At 37.6% G+C, this 24,528-nt stretch overlaps 1 protein-coding gene across 1 annotated transcript in view; it reads left to right on the top strand.

Moving 5' to 3' along the window:
- Positions 1-2,069: 2,069 nt before the first annotated feature.
- Positions 2,070-24,528, top strand: part of RBFOX1 (RNA binding fox-1 homolog 1) — a 295,192-nt gene continuing 272,733 nt past the window's right edge. The window contains exons 1-2 of the mRNA XM_026068551.1: positions 2,070-2,110; positions 22,708-22,863. The gene's annotated coding sequence lies outside the window, so the exon portion shown is untranslated. The remainder of the gene's footprint in view (positions 2,111-22,707; positions 22,864-24,528) is intronic.

Here is a 24,528-nt window from a genome sequence, read left to right as displayed (position 1 = left end):
TTTTTCCTTCTGTGTGATGAAGTAATTTGTGCTGTTCTATAGCTGTGCTGTTCTAGTAGATCAGTCCATGATAAACCGCAAAAGCATGGATGTTTCCTAAGCCCCAAAACAGTCCCTGTGCTGTAAGTTTGTGCATTAATTACTTCAGTGTTAACTGCTGAGCTCTAAATACAGTGGTCTGGTTACATTGACTGCTTTTGAGAAAGAAAATTATGTAATAACTGATTCTATTGGAAAATGCTTGGTTTTTCCATGAAGATGACTTCAGTGGATCTAAATCAGCCTCTGAAGTTTCTGTGGGTGCGGGTATGTATGCACACATGCAAAATGCAAAAGAATTATTTTTTAATGCAGAGCCTGAGTTGCAGTGACATGTTTTGTGTCTGTTTGCATTTAAGCGGGGGCTTTTATTTGTTTTTAAAGGTAGTCTTCAATATCAAATCAGTTATATTGTTGATGACAAAGACCTCTATTGTATGCAAGTTATTTATTATCATTAACATTAAACTCTTGTTATTAGATGTTTCTTTGTGGAAGTTAGATGTCTGGTAAAATTGGTAATTTTAAATCTTTTGCAAAGTCTTTTTAAAAGGAACCCCTTCAAAACCTCAGGTGTTGCTTTGAGGTTTGACCTTCTTTCCTGATGAATTAGTAATTCATTCATTTGTCAAATACTGATTAAAAACAGTAGTATCTTTTGTTATACTTAAGTAGTATCTAGGAAAAAAAGGAGACCTGTAATATTGGACCTCAAGGACAAGCTATAATATAAATTATTTGATTTGCAGGTCACATCCTACTTTATTACATAAAGACTAACTAGATCTACTAATGAATAATTATTACTCCATAAAAGAAAGAAAGAAAAAGTCTGCAAGAGTGGAATACTAATTTGAGGTATCGCTCTCAAAGTAAAAAGTAAACATTAAATTCTAAAAATTACAAATGTAATTTGTCCATGTAACCTGATAGGGCATTCTTTTATAATAGATTGACTAGCTGTCAAATACATTTGCAATTTTAGATGAGATCGGTTTTAGAATACTTTTAAGATACAGTCTTTATTCAAGCCTCCGTCTCTCCCACGCCACCCCCACAACAAAGGAAAACCAGGAAAAACATAACATTTATTTCATTCCTAGTGTTTCTGCTGCAGTGGTTACACTGATATTTCACACTTTTTCTGTAATTTTTTTTTATAGGCTTCTCTGGGAAATGAGATAGTGAATGACATGTAGATACAAAATTAATCTGTGTTTTAAAATAAGCTCATTTACTGCTAGCACTTTTTTTGCTGGAATCCTCTTGACTAGCCAAGATTATCTTTCCTTTTCCCACTTTGTGCTTTGTACTTCTGTTCTTAGAAGGGGAAAGCCCTTTGTATGGCAGGTGTGGGTCCTGAGAGGGGAGGAAAAAAAAAGGTGCGTGTGAGAGCGAGTGTGTGCGTGCGTAGAGAATCCGAGCAGGCACTCGGTCCCAGCTGGGCAATGACATTAATTGCCCAAATCTCATGGATGCCTGTGATGCAGCGCGCTCACTTGCTCTCCTTCCGTATCCTCTCCAGGGATTTTTAAAATGCAGTATTTGAATTTTGGTGAGTGGTAAAGACCCTGCCCTAGGACCCATTTGACAAATGAGAAGCCGTGCAGCATCAGCACCAGCCGACTGAGCCTCGCGGAGTCAATCTCTCTCTCTACTAGTCAGCAGCTACTGTTGTGAGACAAGCTTCAGCTCTCTGTCATTGAGGAAGTTCCATTTGCTCATCAATAGGCTGCAGGCTGTGTCTTCTTTTTTTTCCCTCTCTGTTAAAAATTTGTAGTTTAAATCTACCAAGTTGCCTTAGCTGACAAATGAATGTAGGGATCTAGCGCTGGAGCAAAAAAAAAGACATTGAAGAAAAACTGTTTCTTACTTAAATAATCAGAAGAAAAAAACTGTAGTGACAAGATAGGGCAAACGTGCTTGCATGCAAGCCCCCTCACTTGTTCTACGTAGACTTCAGAGCAACACCATGCAGCATCCCCTTACGGGTGCAACCTGCGTGGCACTGCCGAATGTGGGCATGTGTCCCCAGCTCTCCTGTGCCTTGACTTTTATGTACTTACAGCAGGTAAGTTTGCTTAACTTTTTCTATATTGACTGCTTTGTCAGCATCATTTGGGGGATTTGTAATCTCGGAAGGTATTTTTTGTATGAATAGACTGTATAAATGTCTCCTCCTGTTTGGGGTGAATATTGTCTCTGCATTTAGGAATGGTGAAAGTGAGTAGAAAATCTGTTTTAGCAGAGCATCAAGCATTTGCATAGCTATTAATTTTTTTGCAATATCTTTATTGATGCTGTTTATAGATTTTTAACACAGTACTTTGACTGTGTTTCTTATGGATACTGTAGCAGAGTTTCAGCCATAAAGGATTGCTCTTTATTCACTTGCAGGCATAAATTATACTTCTAATGTAAATGTACCCAATGGCAATTTTGTTTAAGCCTTCATTGAAGCCAGGAATTTAAGGCTTTGTTGAAACATGCTGCTGATTAAAATCAAACTGATTTTAATCAGAAAAGGAATGATTTGTAAAGCCATATCTGTGCAGAATTAAAATACTTACATCACTGGAGCAAATTGAAATAGATTTAAAGAGATGTTCTGAAATCAGGAAAATAATACCAATTTCTAGTCCATTTATAAGATTTTTTTTTTTTTTAATTCATGGGCATCATATATATATATGTGTGTGTGTATAAATAAAGTATTTCCTCACCCTTCCCCCCACCCAGTTATTTACTAGTTGATAACCTTTCTCTGTTGTAACATAAATTATTAGCTAATGCAGCATTATTATTTAAAGTGTTCTGGAGTCATCATTATATGTTACTTCTCTATTTTTTTTAATGGAGTCCACTGTTACAGAGGGTCATCCAGTAGGCATGTAGAGCCAAGACTGAAATACGTTATCATGAAGAAATGATTAATCCTATTTATTCTGTTACTTTCTGCTGAAACTTCAGAAAAAATAAATCCTTGTGCCTACTATAACACATCTGAGGAATAAAACATAGGGGCATTTGACTGTGAACTCTTCCAACTTCCACTACAATAGTTTATATGCATATTGACTTCCATGATACAGTCAGTAACTTTTATTTCTGTATTTGCAAATGCCTGAAAGATTTTTTTTTTCTTACAGTACAATATTTTCTTTAGTATATTTTGTTCCTAAAGATTAAATGACGTAGAAGGAAAGCTTATTTTTATTTCAGAATATTTGCTTTTCTGTTATTAAAACAAAACTCAATTATTTGAAGGATATAAACCCTTCTGTAGCTTTTTTCTTCTAGTATAATATAAACCATTTCTGACTTACAGTGTGGACTGCATAATATAAGATTCTTGTTTATGCCCTAAATTTTACATGTATGTAGGAGAGATTAATGTGTCCACAATTAAAATTTATATCTGGTGAATTTAGTGTATTTAGTATTTAAAGAAATTGCACGCCGTAACTGAAATGTATGTTGTTAGTAGTTTTGTGTACTGGATGCATTTTGGAAATGGCTTTTATGGATCAGTTTTGATTTTCCAGTGTGACTTGTGCAGTTACTGGCTGCATACAGCATGTACTGGCCCGTTCCGTTGCGGTTGTTCCGGTGAGTTTGGGAAGCACTCGGAGGGTTAAAGCTGCAGCTTTTGGAAGGGACAATGAGGAGAGGTGAGAGGTCAGCAGGGGCCCGCAGGGAGCACGGGAAGGATAACCCGGAGATGAGGCTAGGTGCTGTGATCATCCTTCTTCCTGTAGGAGCTACTGCAGTAACATTATGCAAACACATCTGTAGTATGGCACTGCTTTAAGACTTAAGAAACTGTGCAACCATAATGATTACTTTAAAATAGTGAATTCAATTGCATCTATTCCATTTGAGAGAAATATGAGAAGTGATTGCTAATGCACTTTACAAAGTGCTGTGTCTAGAAGATAAATTTTTAACTCTTTAAGTGGATTAACTGCCACACTGAAAGTATTTATTTTATTTATTTATTTTATTAAAGGGTTGGTTTTATAGTCTGGTTAATGCTAGTGTCAGTTTAGTATCATTCTGCCTCTACTAATCAGAATTATATATGAGTAAAAGGTCTTCTGAGTTCCTGGTGGTAACTGTGGCAGATTCAAAACAAGGTGCTTGTTGCTTATTTTGAATGTTTAGTTGGCATTTTACTTATTCAGTATTCCTAGAGAGTCAGATAATTATCATCTTAATTCAAATATGATTTATTATTTGGTGTATTTGTTGTATTTGATTCTTAGAAACAACATGTAACTTTTTATCCAAAAATTAGATAGAAAAGAAGTACTATGGTGACATTGTCTGTAAAGCTGATGTGTAACATTGTTCTGTTTTTAAATAGGAAAGGCTAAGAAATGTTTTATATTTGAGAAAACATCAGTGAACTTTTATCATGATAGTCTATTTGTTTTTTCCCCCCATATCTAATAATCTCTAGCAACCCTGCAAATATAACTGTATATTTTGTATGTCTGCTATAATTATAACTATTTCAGTGAAAGTATAAATGTTTTTTTTTCCACCCATGTGAAGTTGTCTGTTGAGCTTACTTCTGGTAGCCTAAAAGCTTTGCCTGGCGACTTAGTAACCAGTGATTCCCCGCCCGTGGACCCTATGAACAACAATATATAGACGTTGTGTGAACCACTTCAGTGTAGACTATTTTTTTCCTCCAAAAAATACACTTCAGATTGTACCTCATTTAAAATTAATTAAAAAATCTTTATTTCAACAGAACTCGAAGTCGTTAGCCTTACTTTATTATCTATTTTGTATGTATGAAGAAATCTATTTTCTGTTTTTGTGTGTATCTGCTAAACACAGTAGTATTTTGTCACATTTAAGTTTAGTAATTTGGGTATATGAGCAACCTTTCCTGAAAGACTACAAGGCATTATATTCTTCTCAAGATGGGCACCCTGGTCTTCCTGTCAGTAAATGTGTATGTAGCCGTGAGGATGGCTGTTTTCTGTGGAGCTATATTAATCATTTGGGAAAATCTGTGTTTGGTTTAAATTGGCCATTATTTATTTGCTAAACTGACACCGCTTTGCCAGTTTGTTTGATGTGAATTAATAAAGTCTTTTCCACCGTGTGCGCACCAAAGTACTCTACTTCTTTGTCCTGTGTTAGAAGTTATGTATTTGCTGTGATATCTTTCACATTACACACCTATGTAAAGTTTTAAGTGCTATGTGAGGAACTGAAATTTTGTTTTTAACAGTTTGTGCATGTAGGATGGTACACTTAAAAACATTTAAATCTTAGCTGTTGCGACACAAAAGTTAAAAATAACAGTGCAGAGGCCTAGTTCACATTATAGATTAACTGTCAAGAGAATATTCATTAAAAAAAACACACAACAAAAACTGAAGGATGTTTCTGAGTTAGTTAAATTATTTGGAATTGTCTGTAACAATCTAGAAGCATCTTAGTAAGAAAATGTCCAACTTTCGAAAACCATTTCTGGATTTTTAACAACGTTAAGGCCAAAATGTCCGAATCAGTGGCAGCAATGAGCAAAAGGCTTTGATTTGAAAGTTTTTATTGGTTTGTTATATAGATAAGAACCATTACGAGATGTATAGATAAATGTGTAGAATACATTGGGTTAGAATTTTACATAGTGCCAGTATTTAAAGAAACAGGATAAAGTAACTCAGATGGATAGTGCAGCCTTTCATTTTGCAATATTTTAGTGTTCGAAACAACTAAATACATCTCTTTTTCTCTTCTNCCAATAAGACCTCAATAGAGGAAGTAATTCCTGGCCTCAGGTTCATATCAAATGCTGGTGCAAAGTAATTTTTATAGCAGAAATTTGACGCCCTGTAAATTGGGATTTAGATTTTATTAATGGAGGCTCAGTTCTGTTAACTGATGTGTCCCTATTGTATGCTATATTTTTGAGAGGACATAGAATTTTTTAGTTGATATGTCCATAGGGTTATTTAGTTGGTATTTTCTGAGTGAAGTAAGTAAGTCAACAGTTAAAACATCACATAACATTCCATGTCACTGTGCTGCTGTCAGTATTTTAAAATTGGTATTTCTTTCTGTTTAATGATGATACATGTGGTTTGTTTTAAATAGTGAAGTGGTTTGTACAAAGGGTAATTCCTCTTAAATGGAGCAATTGCTCATAGTGGACATCCACAGATCGAAAACAATTGAACTGAAACTTCAATATCAACCTTTTCTGTCTTTAACAAGAAAGTAGTTCACGGCAGAGCTCTCATATCAAAGATTAAAAAAAAAAAAATCCACCATGAAAACAGAACAAAAACCAACAAACCCTCCATCTCTACCCCAGCTATTCCATTAGCGCTTACATGGTAAATTAGTGTAATTTTATTTAGGCCTTAAGCATTATGACTATGGAGAAAAGCTGAATTCCCCACTCAGTTACTTATGTCATGCTTCTGGATCTGATGATTTATAGGAGTCTGAAGGACTTTTTATCACATTCTTTTTTCATGGCTTAATTCAAAGTTGATTTATTTGATAGCATTCGCAATTGATGTAGTCAATAGTGTCAATAATGGAAAAAGGATTAGAACAGATTATCTTTGTGTTTAAATTGTATAAAGAATTACAATGGATGAATAATTTCTGGATTGCGGTTTACCATTTTGATAGAGAACGAGCATATTAATTGCTGAATGACACTGTTGCAGTGACAGTGTGCATCTTTTACATTTTATAGCTTAGTGGGGCTTCAAAGGCTCAGGTGTTAGTTGGTTACAATAAGTGAGGTTTCTCATGACATCACTGTTTAAAACCATGTCTCTTGTCATGAAAACATTGACTTTCTTTACCTAGTCTGTTTACATCTCACTCACTCTGTGGCTGTCTTCTAAAATTATTTAGTATGGCTTTAGCTCATGAAAATTTTAAGCATCTGTTAGCTTACAAATTGGAGTCTTTGTACAATTTTGTTCCTCAGTCTGCTATTTCATGGCAATTTTCATGTGAGAACATACAAGCTCTGCTTATGACTGCATGAGTGAAAAGAAGTGCACATTACTAATGCTCACTCACCATCTGGTTTTCTTGCAGCTGGGCCTTGAATAATTGTCCGGCAGCGGCTGCACTGAGCCTCGGCAGCCTTGTCAGGGCTTTCCGATTCGTTTAAGCAGCGTCGCTGCCCCAAGAGAGACATAGCGCTTGCTTATTCATATGTGTAGGGTAACAACCCCCCTACTTTGTCAGATAAATCACAGTGCCCTGCTAGAGAAAAGGAGTGAGCGTGCTGCCGGTCTCCTCTTGACGCCTCCGCGCCTAAGGGGGCGGCGTGGCACTCCGGCGCGGTCGGCGCGTGGCCAGGGGCACCTCAGCGGACGGGGCCCCAGGAATTGCAGCGTCCAGACGCACCGCTAGCGCGGGAGTACTGAACGATGGCTTGGTGTGCTGTTTATCTTAATGAGGGCAGATCGGATCATTCGGTATTCGCCGATAAATCCCGAGGCCGGTACTTGAGACTCCACCTCTCAGTTCAGGGGACATGTAGATGTTTACATATCTTTGTTTCACAAGAGCAGTTTCATCCTTTCCCAGAGACTAATGAGAAGTGGCTCGGAGATCGAGTGCTGTGTTCCCATTCGGAATGAGAGCCACTTTGGGCATCTGACTGCTGCCTTGTCAAACAAGGTCCCTCTCCTCTCACAGTAGCAAGAGGAGGTGCTTTGGTTAAGTACCCCCCTCTTTAAATACTAGAAGACCAAAAAAAAGAAAACAATCCAAATCAGTTAAGGAGGTCACCGGCTGCTTTGGAAGATAAGAGCAAGAGCAGTCAAAAGGAGCTTCCAGGTGGCAGGAGCAGGTGAATATCTTTGACTTAGAATCATTATTTTTGTTATGGGACTCTTTAAATATTTTAAACCAGTTTTGGTGAAAAGTGGTGGCTGGATTTTCTGTTGTGTCAGCTATTCGTAAGTTGTTACTATTCACTGGTATTTGCCAGAAGTGTATATTGATGGTTATTCACTGAAAAAGTGTGTGCTCTGTACTTTTTACCAAGGGAAGTGTCCACTGGTTATCTAAGCGGGAGTTTTTCTCTGCACAACTAATAGATATTTCATTCAGTTTATTTACATTTTTTTGACCAGGGGCCATGGAATACTGGACTATAAAGTTTTTTGGTTTTCAGTGTGTGCATTTATGAATCAGGTAAATAAAGGTTTCCATCATGTTAATATTAATTCTATTTAAAATATTTTTGAAGCCCTCAACAGGTGATGTAAAGAAAAGAAGTGATAAAAATGTGACATTAGAATTTGTCAGCATGCTTCACAGAGTTATAGCGTTAGTGGAAAGAAGTCAACACCCTCCAAGAATCCTTCAAGCTTTTCTGCCTTTTAAAGGCATACATGCGATTGATTTATTAGTCCTAAAGTGTGGTGTGTAATACACGAGCTCTCCTGAGAAACTCTTGTCATTTCTTTGCTAGCATTGCTCATTTACCTCTGAGTTGCCTAGTGTGGAGCCATTGACTTCTTTTACATTTTGCTTCCCCTCCTACTCTGTCAGTGCAGCAGCCCAGTGAATTCAATTAGGGAAAATAGCATATCTAATGCCTGTAGTATCCTGACTAGCTGTAGCTGGGCCTTTGGTCTTTTGCACTGTAGCAGGCTCCAGCTGTGGAGAGATCTCACTGTGTTTTGATCCTGCTCTTTCTGCTTGTGTTGAACACATGCAGAATCAAAATTAGATGCTGTAGTAAGAACTAACGTATTCAGTGGATTATTTTTTGCTCACAGTGAGGCAGTGATTTTTTTTCTCTGGACGTGGAAAGAAAGTGCATGCTACTTCAAAACTGAAATACGTAAGATGATCAGATTCTCAAGAATAAGAATGCAAGTGCTTCCAACTTAGACCATTCTTTTAATTTAACTTTTGACCATTTACCATCAAAACTGACCGAAAATTGTTGCTCTTTCTATCTTTAGCATCTTGGATATGCCTTGTTTTATTACTGTGCATAAATTCAACAGTGTCTTTTCATACAAATTTGTGTGAGTAGTGCTATGCTTATTTAGAGTTATGACATGCCTTTCCTCAACTTCTTATTGAAATACACTAATGATTATTATTATTGTGTAGTTTTGAAGGCTATCTCATGGTTTTGCTTCTCATACCCTGTTCTTTTATAGCTGTTCTTATTTTCTTTTCTGTACTGTGGCAAGTTAGCCTTTTATAAATAAGTAGTTAATTACAGGTGTTGATTATGGGCATGAAAGTTTCTTTGCTTTGAAACAAGAAGTATTAAAAACAGGTTTTAAAATGTAAGTGTAGGTTTTCATGTTATTAAAAATAAGACAATGCAAATTTAAAATACTTGTTTGAAACAGGTTCAGTAAACGTTATAGACGGGGGAAAAAAAGTGCTAAAAGTTCTCCCAAAGAATATGATCTTTTCAAAACAGAGTTAGTGTGAAAATTTGGGGCTGAGAAGTCAGGAAACTCATATATTTGATGGGTGTCCTCTCGTTTCGTAAGCTTTTTTCCTTGTCATGTATTACTGCTATCTCTGGGATGTTACATGGCTGCATAGCTCAATTAATGCTCTATGGCAGGAGGAGGAAAAAAAAGTCTCTCTCTTGTCAGAAGCGAAGTTATTTACTTTCAAAAGCTGACAGAATAGCACTGCAGGGGCTTCATTTATTTCCGTTCAGACTGTCATTACTGTGTAATGCAGAGGGACTCCTGCATGCATTGCAGCCTTGCTGTTACAGGCTCTTTTCTGCTGGGTAGCTGCAGAAGTGCAGAATGGCTCACTGGAAGGTTTCAGTATTCTCATTTGAGCTTGTTCATGTTTGCAAAACTACATTCCAAGAGTCTTAAAAGATTTGGCGTTTGGATGACAATAAATTCATTTGTCTGTGGTGCTGATGCTTGATACCTATGGCATCATGCTGTGGCCTAGCTGAAAGACTGCTTGTGTCCTTAGTTACCTCCCTGGTGTGTGTCGTTTTCCCTGATGGGTGGCATATGGTTTGAGACTGCTTTTTCAACATTACTCTCTCTCTGTTCTGGTCTTTTGTACTTTCTCTAAGAGTGACCCTTTTTAGTGGGATGGTTTTGTAAAGGCTATCTGCTGTTTCATTTTAGTCAAATAGAGTTTGAAAAAACATTCAACTACTTTTGTTGTTTTGCCTGTACTTAAGAGGCAAGATAAGTAGTTTCAATATCCCCCATCCAAGTGTAAGTTGCTGCAAAAATACAGTAGAATTTGGAAATTGCAATTCCAGAAAGTAATTTTTTTTCTTTCCCATTACTACCATCTCCTCCAGCTCCAGATACCATGGTTATCACACATATGTGAAATTACTTGTTGCTCTATGGAAAGGATCTTGGAACACCCAAAGAAAAAGGCTGATATGGCTAACTTTAGGAGTTCCTTGTGTATGCACATTGCCTTTCTTTTAGCTCCTTTAAAAAAAAAAAAAAAAAAAAGCTCCAGTGGAAAATGGAGCACTAATTCAGAGAGGTGTTGCCTTTTCAGTGATAGCTGTGGGGTTTTTTATTTTTATTATTATTATTTTGTTTTTCTTATTAAGACTGACCACGCTTTTGTTAGTTTGCAGTTTCTTTTCAGTTAAAGTGGTAAATGAAACATTTTAAAAATTCAAAATATGTTAATTAGTAGTAGGTTTTATTTAAACATAACCCATCTTTAAATGAAGGGAAAAGAGTTCTGCAACTAAATGAGCTTGCTTTCTTCTTTCTTTCTTTCTCTCTTTTTCTTTCTTTGCAGGCGTGAAATCCAATAAATTTCTATTGCAATTGCTGGGCTTGGGGGAGAAAAAGGGAAGGAAAAGTACAAAGCTATTGGGAAGCGTCAAACACAGAGAATGATGAAGTACATTTCATAGCAGCCAATTCCAACCCCAAAATCCCTGTTGTGCAGGAAGGCTTTCCAATTCGCACAGGATATTCAGCCATTGCACAGCATAGTATTAATGATTTATACACACCGCACCACTGCTTTTGTTCACTAGCAGAGCCAGGTTGTGTTAATAAAGGAATTTCAGGGAAAAAGGTCCCGGCATGCTGAGTTGTTTTGCTCAGTGCGGTGGATGCTGCCTTCATAAATCAAAAGAATTTAGTGCTTTACAACCTTTCAGAGCTGCTGTGGGTTGTGTGCTTTTTTTTTTTCTTTTTTTTTAATCTGATTCACCTAGGAATATTTTCATTTCTTTTCTATAAAGAATGAATGAACTACTGGATGAGATCTATCTCAGCTGTTTTAGGGTTGATTGGTTTGCTTCACAGTGGTGTTATGCTTCCATTTGTTTTCCATTTGGTATTTATGCTTTATGGTGGTGTCTATGGAAATAGGCTAGCATGGTTTTATTAACATAAAGAGATGCAGATCACATTATATTCTGTCTTCTTTCTTAGACGTAACTAAGCAAAATGTAAAGGCAAAATGTGTTTGCAGTAAACAAAGCAATTTTGTATTCCTTATCTCAAATGAAATGTAATAACCCTCACTAAAGCATTTTTTACCATTTTAAAATTAGGATGATTTTTATTAGCAAAAATACGCCTTTATTTTGTTTTTGCAATAAGTGTGTTTATTTTCAAACTTGCTCTTTTATCTGGAAACTTTCTATTTTCTAATAACAACCACAGAAAAGGCTACTTAATTTTGTATTTATTCATTTAATCTTTCTTTTCAAATATTGGATCAATATTGAAATTAATTATATAATTGAAAATAAAGAGAGTACGGTTAAGAAAACCCTGAAATTCTGATGTGAAACAGAGAATCAAAGAACGTTATGGCACACTGTCATAGAAAATAAACACTTGGTTACGCAGTCTCAGTCTTTATTTTCCATTATTGTTTTACAAAAGTGTGTGTAAAAATGTGAGATTAATTATAAGGAATTTGTTTTGCAGTTAAAGGGAATACGGCTTTATAGGGAGATCTTAATGGTTTCGAATTTCAGAGCAAGTGCAGTGTTTTTAGTCTATTTGGATCATTCAAGTTCATTGATTTATGTAGCTTTTGCTTACAGAAAATGCGAGTGCCCTGTCCTGGCGGTGTTGCAGTAGCAAATCTGGTTGCCTCCTGGCTTTAGGGAAGTCAACAACGCGGTAAGCAGCGTTGCAGAAGTCAAAGCTAATGCTGGGAGGAATTTTTTGTTTCTAGTTCATTGTGTAGTCTGAAAGCAGATACAGACCTTCTTTTCTGTTTTCTTCGATGGTATAAATATCCCGGATTAATATAAGACAGGTGCCCAGTAAATGAGGCTTATGTTTATAGTGTACCATTTTTGTATTTGTTTGTCCTCTATTATTTGGGTGCGTGAGTGTTTCATTGTGTTTAATTATGTCTGTGAGGCACAAGACAACAGTCAACATCTGCTCTATTGTTTCCTTGGTTTACAGATAGCTTTGATGGGTTATTAAACAATCTATTTTTCAAACAGAAAACAGAGAAACAAGCTGCACCCATATTATGTAATTTTGTAAAGGTGCATTATGCAATTAGCTGTCTAGTATTTGCACATAATCTTTATTTTGGTCGAATAAATGCTATTCCTTTTAAAAAAAAAAAATCATCTCGGGCAGTTTTTAGCTAATAGTGAATTTCCAGTTTATCGTATATGGGTTGATCAAACTGTTACTGGATTAACTTCACCACACGTTTTATACTGAAATAGTGCTATTGAGTTGTGAATGCTGATATAAAAATTGGAAATGTTTATTGACTTTCATTTTATTTGTTGCTGAAGCAGCTACTGATGGACTCTTACAGATTTCAGGAAAAGTATAAATTTTCTTGAGTTAGTTTTGAGCTAAAGTCCACATTATTGCCAAAAGATTAGCTTGGGAAGGCAGTGCTCAGATTGGCTTTGCTCCCACAGATCTTACTCGGGGTAAGACAACCCTTAGCACTCTCCTACCAAAGGAAGTTGTACTTTGCTAGCAGAAGGGTGACGCTGTAGAATTTGGCTCTTTGCGGATGGCTTTCCTGTTGGAGAAGTTCTGTTTTATTATCTGGCCTGAATTTTCCTTCTGTTTTTAGTGTACTTGTCAACCGCTTAAGATTTACTTATGTAGTGCTGATCGCTTAGGCTGAATCACTGAAAAATTCCAAACACACAGTATGTTTTTGCCTTTGTAATAAATTTTAGAAAAAAGAGTTTCCAGACAGTAATGATGAACATATACCAAAGTTAGGCCTTCTGTAGCATTAATCATTGCAGAAACTCACCTGTTAAAAATGTTTAGGGAAGCCCATTAGGTTGGAGTATTTGCATAGCTATATAGCTGCCGCTGTATACAGTTACAGAGCAAGAGCTGTCTATAGCTGTATATTCTTCTACATACGTACATTTGAAGCCTTTAAAATACTGTTTATGTAACTTGCTTATTTTACGTACATTGGTATTCCACTGAAACTAAGTCATTCAGTATCATTTCAGCATGGACTAAACTATCCCTTGTATATACATAAAGATCTGAGTTCAAAGAAAAACCATGTATAATATGCATAGTTATTCCCCAAAGTATGCATCATTAACTCCTGCAAGACTGATGTTCCAGGTGCCTGTTTAAATGTCGTTTTGCGAAATAGTATTCAGTGTTCAGCACAGAATGAAAATATCTCCCTTTCTGTGTAAGGGCTTCTTAGAAACCCTTTGCAAGCTCCCTCTTGCCTGTCCACATGCATCAATGGCAAGAGGTTTGAACGTGAGGCCAGATTTCAGATCTGTCCCTTTAAGTGTCCATACGGGCTCCTCAGTAGAGCTGGAGTATTACACACCTGGTTTGACACTCGTGTTTTCCACAAAATGTGGCAAATGGAAGCTCAAACAGAATCAAATTAGAAACTTCTAAGCACGTTTTTCTTTTTAAAAGGAAGGAATGCTAGGGAAATGCTCTTTGTATTGAACTTGGTTGGTATTTGAAGTGTTTCCAGAAACCATAGAAAAAAAAAAACCCTAGGGTGTTTTCATAATGTTTGTGGCTAAATGGTTCAGAAGGGCATGTCCCTCAGGAACTGCTCTTTATAAATAAGCATGTGTGTTTGTATACAGCCAAACAGACCACACAGGTGCCTTCAGATGAGTGCATGGGAATGGAGCACTCATGAGGCTCTCTTCTGGTGCGCAATACAGAGACAGGTTTTGGTGGGAGAGAAAATCAGTGTCAGATCTTCTGCTGGGGTAAATCAGCACAGTCTGTTGATTCCCACCAAGGATGTGATCCTTGGCTTTGCTGTAAAATTAATGCATCATAGAGGTTGCGTATGTTTTCTCTTATCATCATGTTCGTGTATATTTTGCTTTAGAAAAGCTTTAAGTGCTTATTTGCTCTCTAAAATAGTATGTTTTGCTATATGCGTGTCATATGTACATTATGACTGTGTGCCCACGTCCATTAGGAAGCGTGCTGTGCAAGTGCTCCGTGGGAACTGGAAGGAAGGTGCTATTTGCGCAGGGCTGTGGTGGAAGCTGAGTTACAAGGGCCGGCAGCTGCCTTGGGGTAATGGCTGACACTGGCGCTGCCTGCTTGCATGACCTCGCCAGGAGTTTGGCCCATGGAGCGCAACACTATGCAGTATTTTGTTTGTATTATTTTTTGAATTAATCGGGGCTGAACTCTAGAGGTTAAGAATTCAGGAATTTTAGTGGTTTCTTTTTTTTTTCTTAAATAGTACCACAAATAGCCAAACAGAATAAGAATAGTGGACTACTGCAAAGTTTGTTCACTTCCATTGCTTATACTGTAATACTAGATTACACAGAACCTTTAAGGAAGCAGGCTGTGAAGGAGACCTACCATTAAGCAAAAATCCCAGGGAATTGTAAAAATCTTTGAAAATACTTTCTATAAAAATTCACTAGTGCCAGTTGACTCATTAATTGTCCTCCAATGTGACAGTTTTGCAGAAGCAGCTGTGCAACACTTTTCTTTCATTACAATACTAGAGAGATGTTTCAGTAATAATATTTGGAATTGCAATGTGCAAGAGTTTTGTCTGGAGGAACAGTACAATAGGGACTTTTAGCTTAGTTGATCCTTGAGCAACACAAGTAAAAATATCTGTATGGGACAACTGAATATTATTATATATAATTCTTACTTTCAGGTGTTATCAGTGTCCAGTAACATGCATTTGTTTTTTTGTTGTTTTTTCTAAGCAATATTATGGATTGCATTCCTTCTACTTAGGAACAGATTAGTATTGAAAAGTCTTGAGAAGAGATAAGATGGTCACAATCAAGGAGTTTAAGGATTAAATATTTTTGTGTGTCTGTTTCTGCTTTGTTGCACTGGAGGTGAGTTGGTCTCGGATGAAGTCCACTCACTCTTTGCCTTCTTAATTGTAGCAATAAAATCTTACTCGTATTCAAATGTCTTAAGACTTACTGTCAGCTGAAATCAGCTAAAAAACTGTTTTCAACACAAATAGAGATAATCCTCCTCAGTTGTTCTTCCATTCTGCACAAATTTACACCAGTCCTTTGCTGGTTCAGTCCAACGGCACACACTGACAAAGGTCTATGGAAACCTAAATGAAGGAGAGGTTAAATAGCCCACTATGTCTTTATTCCCTCCTAATATAAAAAGGAATGAACCAAAAGGCAAAAAGTTTTAAGTGGATGACAGGAAGGGCTGTTGAGTTTTGGCGTTGATATAACAGTGTTAGGGTTTTCTGTTCTTGGGTGCTTATTCTATCCTCTTCTGTTTTTGTGATTGGTAGCAAGATCTGCATAGGTTTAGATTGTCCTGAGGAAGTTGTTCTGAGAGGTAACATGAGTATTCGCATGATTTCGGTATCCCCTATGGCTGCTGTCGAAAATGACCTTTTTGGCAGGACAGTTAGTTAGGACTAGAATGTATAGCGAATAAATAGGGTATTCTCTAACAGATTTTGGGAGGGGGGAAAAAATATCTGATGCAATCCTTTAAGGTGAGATCTATTTATTGTATTGCCAGAAAGTTTTGCTGCAGTTTGATCCAGGGAACTTTCTTCTTCACACAAGATAGTTTGCCTCTGTACTAGCTGCTTGCATGAAGGTGCCCGTGGAGAGTGCCCAGACAACTCTACTGACATTGGCCTGCCCTCCGCCACAGTGTGAAGCGTTCACAGACCCTCAGAGTACAGGCAGAAGAGATCTGGCACGGGAAGAAGCAGGTGCTATGTAATGTGTTGGCTGGATAGGTCATGCACAACAGCTGCCTATGAGACATAAGACTGAATTTAGGGGTGGTGGTTGAACATGGGATTAAGCGTCCCTCCAAACTGTCGCACTAGGTGGTACCCTGAGAGCCGAGATGATTTTAGATGTAGAGTGGCAAAGAAGTTGAGAAAGCTCTCTCAACTTTCTGATGTTTGGATTTGGAGGCAAATTTTGTGTCAACTGTGCCTTCTAATGCTTTCAGCCAAATCCTGCCTGCCTTCAAAACTATCGGTGATGTCTTGAATAAAGCTGAATTATGTCTTGCCTTACATCTGATGCCTTCAAGCCTGGATATTTTATCTCCAGAGAATAGGAAACTTGTCAGATCTGAACTGAAATTCCCTCTGATCCCTTTAAAGATCTATAGGATCTTCTTTATTTTGGGGCTCAACTAGGTTATTTCTCCAAGGTGCCCTGCTCACTCAGGAGATCTACCCTATGCTGGTTTCTGCAGCCAGACCATTACATTTGGCATAGTAGGAAGCTTTAATGATGTGTTTATACAGGCAGGAGACATGATTTAAACCATCTCATGATTCACCATCCATTCCTATTAATATGAACTTTACTGAATAGCTGTTACTCATCTGAAAGCCTGTGTATTCAGGGGTGAAGTCGTACTGAAAGATCCTCACAATGATACTCTGCTGTTCCCAAGGGAAGCAAATAAAAAGTGTACTTTAATGAATGATGAATCCGCTAATTGGGGTGAAGAAGTCATAGCTTCCTCCGCTACAGTGATCAGAGTAGCCTGACTATAGCAATAAAGGAAACTTCGTCTGAACAGATTTGGAAATAAAAATACATGGCTATCTGCCATCTCCACACAACCAAAGCCTGACAGATGACAGTGACGGGCAGGCGGCTTGTCTATACTACTCTAGAATGCACTGTTATATTCCTGAGATCCTGCCTTACGCATGGTGGTGTCAACAAGAAGACACCGATGAACTGTACTTCAACACACAACCGGCCTCGCATTGGCAAAAATCCTGTGCAAAATGGATGATGATCTATCATGGCATTGCTTGGGGGGCATGGATGCTGATTAAAAGCATGTTCCTGATTTACAAGGAAAAATATATTTTGTGTTGCTGGTGCTTATTTGCAACGGAATGAATCCCAAGAGGCAGCCTACTCCTGCCTGTTGGTGAAAAGGCGTATTTCTTGGGCATCTTATATGGAGCGCATAGAACAACGAATGAATGAGATGAAGGAAGATAGATGAAAGTATGCAGAGTAATACATATTCTGAGATGCATATATATTCATTCTTAAAATGTCAGGCTATACATACATGGTACTGCCTGTCATTTATGCCACTGGAAGATGTGTGTCATTTTCAGTAGTTCGACTGTGCAACTGTAACATGGGAAACAAGCATGAGATTTGGAAAGTTTCTGCTACATGTTTGGTACAGAATCTTCAAAAAAGCCCAACTTCGAGTAGATTGAAGACTTCTCTCAACTTCTATTTGAGAAATGGGCAGATAAAGTCAAAAGCAGAAGTCTTTGTGGTGAGATAGTTGAAGTAGCCTGGACATGGGAAGGAGATTGCCCTCCAGGGAAGGCAACAGTGAAAAATACAATTGATTTGGTATATTACCCAACAGATTGAAATGATGTAATACTAGCCAGTATGGAACTCTAAGAGATGGAAAACAACGTAGTCGTTAAAGACAAAAAAAAACTTAGTCAAGTACCTCACAGCCCATCTTCTCTGTTGGGAACAAATAGTAATGTATGCATGTCAGAAACAACGTTTTGTAGTTAAAACAGTTTTTTCCTCCAGTGCTGCAGCTAACTTCTCTGAGTGGTCCAGGAGAGTAGGGGGGAGAGAGGAACGCCTTTAACAAATAGAATTGTACAAGGCCACAGAGCTGCTGATTGAAGGAGCTGCTCTACCAATGGCTTGCCATCACTGTGTGTGCTGAACCACTTCTTGTAGCTTTAGAAGGTGATTAACATTCTGTGTGATTTCTTGCATAGCCTAATGTTGTCCTCCTTCCAAGTTCCATGCCTAGCACATTAAATAACTGAAGTTCCAGATTCATCCTGATTTAATTTTGACGGTAATGCTGACACAAAAATTCAAACTTGATTGTGATTCTGAGTCTTTCTAGTTCATATGAAAACACAGAAAAGTCAAACAGTATCTGTAGCCTTTTGTTTCTTTTTTGGGAGTAGTGATGTTAAGGATGATAGCAGGCCATCTAAGGGAGGTCCAGCTTTAGAGGCATCCCTTAACTCCCACTTTCCCCTGCTCCTCCCTCTTTCATCCATGTATCAGCTATGTAAGTGAATGTGTTTTGTGTCTCACTGAATGGTAAAACATTCTGTTAATAGGCTATCAAGAGACAGATATGTCTGTCTAGTAACAATCTAGTCTAAGCAAGAACTGAAGGTTTTCTAAGGTTATAGAAAAGAGCAGGCAATTTATGGCAAAAATCCATACCTTCGCATGTTCCTTGAAAGGCGAAACTAAGTTGCTGTGCATCTTTTGGGTGCATTTGCTCATTCGTATTATTGTTGTAGATGATCTTCTTGTACTAGACGCAGTTCTCTTCAGAAGGAACCTACAGTCTAAAATGTAATAGGTGGATACAAATGAATGGCTCATTTGCAGAGGAACAGGGATATTGGTCAGTTTGCTACTCAATGGTCAGTTCATCCACAAGCATCAACATTTTTGTCTGACAGTCTAGTACTAGGATTTTTTGTGAGCTAAAGGAGGACATTCATAGACATTTACAGGAAGTTCTTCTTTGGTATCAGGAAATTATAGGCAAAAGCATTCACGGCATTTTGAGTGCAGTCAGTAGGTGAAGGAGATACTATGAAGTAGAAATTGGTCTTTCAATACTACAGTGGTAGGTAGGGTAGAACTGGACAGAAGTGAGCCCTTGAAGGTGATGAAAATTACCTTGCATTTGCTGAGGTAGTAAAGGGACACGTGCTGGGCAACGCAACGAGAAGAGAAGCGATCTTTGTTGGAACGTTCCAAATGGATGCGAGCGTGTGGGTGAGGAAGCACCACAAAGGAAATACGCCGCTCTTTAGTCAGCGAGATGCTAGAGCCACAGGTAGATCACAGCACACCACTGACAGCAGAAAAGAAAGTTTGAGGTCAGTCAGTCTGTCAACGTAAAAAAAAGAAAAGAATAATAAAAAAGAGCACGAGCCATGTACTCAAAAGATGCTGCACTTTGAATAATGTAAGCCCAATTGCCCTATAATGTAAAAGCCTTGGGTTTTTTTAAGCCTACAGAAGTCTTCCCAAATATGCTTCCTAGCTTTTTCCTTGGGGTTTTTCTCTCTGAAGCTCTCATGATCACCTGGCTGAAATTCTTTATCTTTGAAATCTCTAAGTTTGCCCCCATTAAAAAAAAATAAGAATTTTTTTCTTCGTTTTTCAAGTGTGATATTCAATCTATATTTCAAAAAAATTGAACAGAAAACTGAGCTTAGGTGCAACTGAAGAATCATTGGCCATCTGATTGAAAGAATTGGCTACGATAATTTTGAACTGTAGCTACTTTCTAATTTGCTCTGAAGAGCTACTGTGATTTTCAAATAGAAACACTAAGTTTAGAAGAAAAATGTGTTAATACCAAATGTGCTGTATCCCACAAATGTTCCACACACTTGAAAAAAGACAGGCTGCCTCAGTTTTAAACCATTTCTGTATCCTCGTCCTATATACTAGTCTAAACTGAGATGCTTAATAAACTCTGCAAACTCCAACTGCATCAGAGACTTCAAGGACAGTGGAAATCTTTGATTTGTAAAAGTGATATTGTCTACTTAAAGTCACCAAAATGTCAACGTTGTTCTTTGGTTCTGCTGTTAAGTAGTGGAGCAGGGAATTGACAGTTGGCATGAATAACTCCTAGATGTAGGTGAAGCTTTGCTTAGAAGAGTAGTATGGAGTCAGCAGCTGAGGACAGAGATCAAGTTTGAAAAGTGCATCTAGTGTCCTTGAACAGCCTTTGGTCTCAAACGGTTTTGCTTCCCTGCCCCCCCCCTCCCCCAAATGGCATCCAGAAAGGTGGAAATAGTGTCTTTGGAAGACAAGTGTCGTGATAAAAGTAAGAGCAGTCCTGGTTAAAACAAACAGAAGTGCAGGACAGTTGAATATTTCATTTAATGCCTGGATCTGCTTACCTTGGGTAAGGGTAGTGAGTGCAAGCTCACCTTCTCGTTCAGAGTATGCACAGTACTGATCTGATAACGCTCTGGTAGGCACAATAATCGAAACTTCCTGGGACTGGAAGGATACCACAAAATGTGGGTGACTGAAAACTGCCCAAGAGACATGCAGACCAGTTTGTGCTCTCAGTTCTGGGCTTTCCATGACCAGAAAACCACTAACAAATCTGAAAGAGAAGCTGGAGGGCATTTGGAGAAGAGTGAGAAAAGTGGCCAGAAGGTAAGAGGCTTGAAGAAGAGCTTAAAGGAATGAAATATGGCATAGCATAAGCTATGAACAGGCTGCCAAAATGATACCTGAATTATTTATGACCTGTGAGATAATGTTGGAAGCAAGTAGAAATTACTTGAAGTTTGTTGGTTTTGTATTGCATTTGGAAGAACCTTTGTTTGTGACATTTTGGACTGGATATAGACATTAGGAAAGATTAAAATAATTCATTAGGGAAAAGACGGTCTGGATAGATTCCTTCTGTCAGGATCTTTTTGGTAAGAGCATCCATCATTGGCTCACTGATGACTGCATTGCAGGGGTCTGCCCTTTCTGGGAGGTGTGGATCCAGGAAAGTTGCTAGTCTTTTTTTGATCTTGAACCATAGCAAGAGCAGGCATCTACTTTTGCCTTAAGGGCTATTTGGCTTCTATGTCACTGTCTAATGCTGCGTTTAGGTATTATACGCAGGTGGGATCAAAAGCTTTGTCCTTTTTGCGTCATTTTCAGTTTTATGCAGCTCAGTTCTTGGGTATACTTGTGGCTTTATTTCATTTCGCACATGTCTTTATAATATGGTGGTCTCCATTTCCTCCCCATTTCGAATGAATTTTTTGTTTCAGCAGTGAAGCTACTGTTAGAGCAGTCATGGCAGTAGCCTCAGTTCTGTGCTAAAACACAAGGCTTCCCGTGTTGCAGAATTAGTGTTGTGGGGAGGCGGTGGGCTGAGTCATGGACCTTTTTCTTTTTTTCCTTGCCTATTTATTTGCTGACCTTCCACTGTTACCTTAGCATGTTTGACAGTTGTCTATGCTGCTCACCTTTAAAACCAGCTTCCACCTAGGAGGCAAGTTCATACGGGTTCACTTTGTCGGATTTTGGAAGTTAGATTGATCAGTCAGTTTGTCTGTGGAATACGCAGTTCCTTACATTAATAATTCTAATAATACATTGTATACCTGAGGAGCAGACAACAGTCTTTAAATAACAATAAGTTTTAAAAAGGTATGTATTTTATGGGCTGCTTAGCTGTGATTCAGGTGGTGCCATCTAGGAATATTCAGCCAAATGTGACTAAATTCCTATACTGCTATTAATTTTTAGAACTATGCATTGCATGTCAGAACTTTAACAATTCATTTTTATAAATAATTGCTGCCTTGTAGCAAAATTCTGTAGAAATGAAACAAAAAGGATCATGTATGTATTTTTATATATATGTGTGTGTGTGTGTATATATATATATATATATATATATATATATAAAAAACTAGCATTCATCTATTTTCATGTTCTTTTTTCCTCTCTTTTTCTAAATCAATTTTCAGTTCCAGAAAATTCTTGGAAATTTTTAATGAAAAAAAGAAGTGTGGGTTTGGAAACAGAGCTGAAAGAAACATGCCCTCAATTAACATACTGAAAATGGCTTAGCATGTCTTTTTTTCTAGCGGCATTATAATTTTCTAGAATGTCATGAAAGTGAAAGCTGTATAGTTGTTTAAAATAGATCATCTCCCCTTTTCCACCCACACATGTACTTAATTTTTTGCAGGGAGTTAGAATCTAAGAGTAGGCAGGAAAAAAGTATTGTCATCATCGGTGGCTTCAGACAGGTGATTGATCTGCATAGTGCCGAGCATTTTGGCTTTGTCCTGGCAAAAGCATCTAAGCTTGTGTGTAACCTTAGTCATGCTAGAGGTCCTGCTAAAATAAAACAGAATCATTAACATATTTAATAGTCTTTTATCTTGTTCCCTGAGTCCTCAGCACGCTTCACGTTCAAGTTTCCTGTATTCAGCGTATTCTTTCAAAACAGGAATGACCATTAATGCTAAGAGTCAACTGTAAAGCTTGACAGAAATTTCCATTTTGTGTGGTTGGGAGGGAGAGCGTATTATGATAACAAATATGTTGGTATGAACTGGTGAAGCTGATATAGTTGCATTGGCGTAAGTTCAGAATTTGGCACAGGGCGGAGATACGAGTAAAGCTGTATGTACTTCTGTGGTTTTGATTCGCAGAGGTTTGTGCGAACTTAGGTAGCTGGTGCACACATGGGGACATCATCAAAGAGCCCAACCAGAAAGTCAGAGCTTGGATTTGGAGTGCCATACGGCTATACATTTAGAAGCATGTTGTTATAGTGAGGCAAGCAAGGCATCCTTTCATTAAAACAGGTAACTACAGTTTATTTTCAAATTTTATTTTTATATATTGCAAACTGAAATGTAGTGAATATAAATGCTTTTAAGATATTTGATAATTTCATTATTCCTGAATGTTTATACTGCTTGCAAAGGACTGGAAGGGTCCTCCTGTAAGTTGTTGAGTCCAGACTACCACTACTATTGGTGTCTTATCATTTGATTCTTTCTATAAGCTATCATTTTTTGCCACTACAGTTTTAGAAGGCTTTCCTAGAATCTCACTTATCTAACATCAAAATACTTTTCAAAAATGATTTCAAAAGTACTTTCAGCCTTAAATTTATTCATAACTACTTTTTCGTCTTTTTTTTTTTTTTTTAGTGTGCTAGGACTGTCGTTAGCTTAAAAGCTCTCTTCCTCCTACTGTTTTCTCCCCTGTTTTATATCTAAGCAGCAATCATACCTGTTCACAGATCTTGTTTCACTACAGTAAGCAAGTCAAACTTTCTTAGCTTCCTATTACAAAATAGTTGCTCCATTCCCTTGATCAAAACAAAGAGGCTTTTCTCTACGCTGTTGTAGTTGAATTGGATTTTTTTAAATGTGGATGAGGTGTATGCTATTGGAAATAACTCTCCTGAGTAGTGTTGGTAATTCCCTTTGCACACCTGCCTCATGCCTGCTGCTCAGAATCTAGAGCTCCTCCTCCTCCTCCTCCTCCTCTTCCTCCTCGGAGTTTAGAGCTGAAGTTTCTGTTACTAGTCCATAAAATTATGACCTACAGTTTGTGTTACTGAATTTCATCCCATTTCTAGTAATGCAGTCCTTAAGGTTGAACAATTCTTCCTATATAATAATCTTCTCCTCAGTCTCGACAGTACCTTCCAACGTCCTGTCGTCAGGAAATTTCATCAGCGTGTTGCCTTGAGCCAAAGTAATGATTAAAATGTTAAACAAAAACTATCCCAAAACAAATCACAAACAAGCTTCCCCTGAGCCTGTTCTTCCCTATGCAAAAAGTGCCTGTCCTATTAGCCTACTGCTTCAGCCACTTTACAGTCCCTGTTCAAATCCTCTTGCTCTCGAGGTTTTATAACATCATATCAAACACATATATGCTGAAACAAAAATCACTAGATATTTTACAGAGCAATTTACCAATCCTTATTTATGTCAGTAGTCCTACTGGATCATTTGAGTAAAGCTTACAGAATCCGTTTTATAGTCTCCATTCCAAAGTGAAAGAAATCTTCTTTCTCTTTAAATGCAGCTCACTCCGTTAGACCAAACAAATAGGTAATAATTAAAATGAAAGTATGCTTTTTAGAAATGAAGTACTTTTAAATGAATTGTAATGGCAACACACTTTTTCATCTATACCTTCTGTTTATATATTTCTGTATGAAAGTTAATAACTGGTTTTTATGTTGGAATTTATGAAAACCTTTTGGCAAAACCCCCATGTGTCAGCCTACTGTGTGGTTGATAATTAAACTGTAGAGTTCTGTTCCTTAATAAGAAAAGAACATGAAATATGATTAATAGCTAAGCGTAGTCAGATAACCAGCGTGAACAGTATTATCCTCAACAGAAAAGTGAAGCCATTCTATAAACAGAAGATGGAAGTAGGTAAACATCACTTCGTCACATGACAATTGCTGTCTTCGTTGGCAGTCTCCCAAAAAAGCATCGTAG

This window comes from Apteryx rowi, unplaced genomic scaffold, assembly GCF_003343035.1.
Source record: "Apteryx rowi isolate R43461 unplaced genomic scaffold, aptRow1 scaffold_105, whole genome shotgun sequence".
Classification (NCBI taxonomy): domain Eukaryota; kingdom Metazoa; phylum Chordata; class Aves; order Apterygiformes; family Apterygidae; genus Apteryx; species Apteryx rowi.
This window is presented reverse-complemented; position numbering and strand designations above follow the sequence as displayed.